Below are 4,673 nucleotides of genomic sequence, written 5' to 3'. Positions count from 1 at the left end.
TGTCTAACATACTTTGGACATGTTTTAAGGAGGGACAGGTCCTTGGAGAGGGACATCATGCTTGGTAGGGTGGAGGGACAGCACAGGAGGCAAAGGCCCTCTATAAGGTGGATCGATTCAGTGACTGGGGTAATTGGGATGGGTGTATCTGAGATGATGCAATTGGCACAGGACAGAGCAGAGTTTAGGGCTGTGGTACACTGTGTTGCTATGAGTCACAAGCGACTCAATGGCACATAACAACAACAACAACAACAACTTAAAAAGGAGTGCATACATCTGTGGCAAAGAATTTAATAACCTATAACAACCATCTTAGAAGCAAGTACAAAGATACTGCATGATGACTTTGGAAAGCTTAAAGGAAGTGATGATCCATGCTAAATAAGATGTTTGTATTATAACTGTCATGGCTGGGGATGGAAGAAAGGATCAAAAGAAATGAGATTTGGAATACTACTCATTTAACAAAACAAAACCAGAAAATACATCATTCAGAAAATTTATCATGTTCCGGGGTGGTGCATAGAAGGCAATTCATTTGCCAAAAATCCTAAGAATACATTATTGGCATCCTCGCTAAGCCCATTAACTACTGCCTTCCTGTGAGCGTGGCAGACAGTGAAGATGTGGCTAGAGATCTCAACTCTCAGATAGCAACATATGAAATAGATTTCTGAAATATCAAAGGCCAGGGGTGGTGCCTCATCAGAAGAAAGAAGATGAGTAAGTTATCTAAATGAGTTGCAGTGTTGGGAGGCGTCCAAGGGGTCTGTGAGCTGACAAGAGTTCTGAGGATAAGTTAAAAAAAATTTTTTTTAAAGGCAAGCCCGTTAAGGGGGCAGGGAAAGGATGGGTTATATGTTTGGTACTTCCATTATTAATTTATGGAAAAAAATTGTGGATGAATAATCAGGAAGTTGAATGTAGACACTATAATTAAAAAAACAATCTAATCCAGTTTTGTTCTTCAGGAAGTTTCCATACTCAGAAACTACTTGAATTCCCCAGGAGATGGGGTCCTTGTTGTGCATTATCATCCAGCTGGAACTGACTCATAGCTGATCCTCCAATGGGTTTTCAGAGGCTTGGGGTTACCTGAGAGGAGTGTGTTGATTTATCTCCCGCAGAGAAGCTGGTGGATTTGAATTCTACCACATTTATGCTGCCAGCACAACTCCTAAGCCATGAGAATTCCCTCCAACACCATAGCAAGAAATCGTAGGAGTAGTTCACTTACCTGTTTCCTAAAGGGAAATATTGTCTTTATAAAATATCTCAAACCTGAAGAAAGGTGACTATGGGTACATTTTGAGGACTGCTGTCTAAAGGATTCAAATTTCCATTTCTATCCAGTGTTCTAGATAAAGCACTGGCATCCCAATATGTTATATACCCTGATTTTTACATTTGGCTACGAGTTGTCTTTGAGTTTGAGGTTTTGTGACTGAGTTATTTAATATTAAGGTAGGTTTATAAGGATGGAAGAAAAAGAATTGATGCCTTTGAACTGTTGCGTTAGAGAAGAGCATTGAGCATTTCATGAAAGGCCAAGGGAACAAATAGCTATGTCTTAAAGAGGGTACAGCCGGAGTGCTTTCTGGAGGCAAAAATGATGAGGCTCACATCACATACTTTGGGCGTGTTTCTAGGAGGGGATATTCCATGGAGAAGGACACGATGCTGGAAAGGGTGGAGGGTAAGGAAAAGGGAGCAGATCCTCAACCAGGTTGATTGATCCGGTGACTGCTACAATGGGCTCCTGTGTTGGGGAGTGTGAGAATGGTGCTGAATAGATCAGGGTTTAGATCTTCTGTACATAGACTTACTATGAGTCGTACTCTACTCAATGGCACCTAAGAACAACAAGGTTTAATATAGGATAGATTTTGAGTCAATCTCTTTATTTTAATATAAAAAAAATCAAGCAAGAAACACAGGAAGTAGAGATTAGGTAAGAGACTTTTCAAGCCACATAAACATAAACTGTTGACGCAAGGATTTCTCTCTAGGAACAAAAGAAAGACATTTTTCTCTGGAGCTAATATCCTAAATTAAAACTTGTAGGTTCTGTTTCTCTTTGAACAAATTAAATTCTATATTTTAAAATTAGTAACTTATGATAATTCTGTTATAGTAGCACTAAATAAAAGTGGAGGGACTTCTGGTGTCCTAGTGGGTAAAGAGTTGCACTGCCAACCCAAAGGTTGGTGGTTCAAATCAACCAGCTACGCCTTGGGAGAAAGAGCTCCTTCTGCATAATTTGTAGCCTTTGAAAAACTCATCAGAAGGTCAGCTATGAGTTGATTCCAAATCTATGACAATGAGTTTGAGGGTTTGTTAGATAAAGAATTGCTAGCAAATTAGTGATTTACAATAAAACTATTTACTGTAGTATGTTCTAGAGGTCAGAGTCTAAAATAAGTTTCACTAGGATGCTGTAATGTTTTCTGGAAGGTGCAGAAAAGACTATTTTATTGTACTTTTCAACTTCTACACAGTGTTCTATGGCTAATAATCCTATTTGCATCTTCAAGGAGAACAACAATTATTCAAAAGTAGTACCATTGTGGCCTGACTTTTGTTAGGGTGGTGTTAATGTGTGTACTTGAAATTGACATTGAACTAAAAAGGACCATATGTAAAAATTAATGCAACCTCTAGTCTGTTCCAAGAAATCAAAAAATGTATTGCCATGGGAAAGTCTGCTGTTAGGGAACTCTCCAGGGTACTGAAGGGCAATGGTGTCACTCGGGAGATGAAGGTGCGTCTGATATAGGCTATAGTCTTTGCAATCACTTGTTATGCATCAGAGAGTTGGAAAATGACTAGAGAGGACAAAGAACTAGGAAGGAGAATTGATGCCTTTGAGCTGTGGTGCTGGAGAAGTGTACTGAATGTACCATGGACTGCCAAGAAAACAAACAGATTCATCCTGGAGAGGGTTAAATCAGGCTGCTCCTTGGAGGCAAGGATTCTGGGGCTTCATCTCACATACTTTGGGCATGCTGTAAGGAGGAACGGGTCCTTGGAGAGGGATATCATGCTTGGGAGGGTATAGGGACGGCGCAAGAGGAGAAGACCCTCTATGAGGTGGATGGATTCAGTGACTGGGGTAATCGGGATGGGTGTGTCAGAGGCAGTACAATTGGCACAGGACCGAGCAGAGTTTAGGGCTGTTGTACATAGGGTCGCTATGAGTTGCAAACGACTCGATGGCACATAACAACAGCAATAACAGTCTGTTCCATTCTCAAAATCCTGGCTGCATTTAAGTCTATTATTGGAGTTACTAAAGTCATTAATCTGTTGAGAGTGTCCTTCTCTTTTGATGACCCTCCACCTTTCCAAGCATTGTATCTTTATCCAAGGACTGGCCCTGTTATGTCAGTACTGCTCCAAATACCCAGGGTAATATCTCCGTATCAGAGTCAGCTGATTAACAACCTTTATTTCTGCTGAAATATTAGTTTCCACTTATAAAATGTCAATTTATTCACACATTCTGAGAATTAAGTACTGTAATATATGTGGGGTCATTATTCTGCCAACCATAGAGAGAAAAGTATTAATGTAGCCATAAATTGAAATTACCTCTTGTCTGACACACAATGAGTCTAGTGGGTCTGTGGAAGCACTTGGTGACTATAACCCTGCACTCCAAAGACATCATCAAAATGAATATACTGAACAGTTAACAGAAATGTCATGTGCGTGTCATGGCCAATTAAAGAAAGCGTTGCTATAGTGAATAATGTGAAGTAGAAGTTTTTGAAATTAGTTGGAAACTGTGCAAGACAGTAAATAAAAAACAATATCTCACACCCAGAAAAATTTTTCTATGTCTTGCTGTCCTGGAGAAGGTCGACTACAGTCTATCTTCATTTTACTAACAGTGTTTCTGGGTGCACACACCACATAGAGGAAAATGGAAAGTGACACAACAAGAATGATACACAAATTCAACCAAGCGGAATTTGACTTGCTGCCGATTTGCCAACATTTGTATTAAAATAGTTTACAGCCACTTGCCTAGTACACATGGTTTGGTTTTTTCTTCCCCCCTTAACATACAAGAAAGGCCAGAAACAGTACTAAGTCTACTAAGTCACACAGAAGACCCAACAACATTGAGGTCATGGAATGAATTCATCCCTCTAAAGTACGTATCAACTTGACTGGAACCTGTTTATAATATTATCTGATTGTCGTCCACTTTAGGAATTGCCTTTCATTTTGTGATGTGTTTTAAATATTAACCTCTACATGTTAATGAGTCAAGAACCCCAGTCTTATTGGGCATTAAGTGTCAGAATATTAATCAATGGGTGGTTGTTGTTGAGTCCATAAATTGAGAACTAATCCATAGCTGACCCTCCAATGTGTTTTCAGAGGCAGGAAATGGCATGGGGAGAGATAGCTCATCTTCTTCTCGTGGATCAGCGAGTGGATTAAAACTTTACACATCTAGGTTTGTAATGCATCTCCTTAGTACTAAGGCATTAATGCAATCAAAAAGAAGTGGCTCTAATCTGGTAGGAACCCTTTAAGAGTAAGATAGGAAGTCATTTCCAGTAAAGAAACACAAAGGAAGATCTCACTATGAATTTGTATTGATTCTAAGGCAGCGCTTAGTGTGTGTTACTGCTGGAGTTTTATTTTTTATCTGTTGT

This window comes from Elephantulus edwardii, unplaced genomic scaffold (genome assembly GCF_000299155.1).
Source record: "Elephantulus edwardii isolate Elephantulus edwardi_28Jun2011 unplaced genomic scaffold, EleEdw1.0 scaffold00392, whole genome shotgun sequence".
Taxonomy (NCBI): Eukaryota; Metazoa; Chordata; class Mammalia; order Macroscelidea; family Macroscelididae; genus Elephantulus; species Elephantulus edwardii.
Note: the sequence above shows the minus strand (reverse complement) of the source record.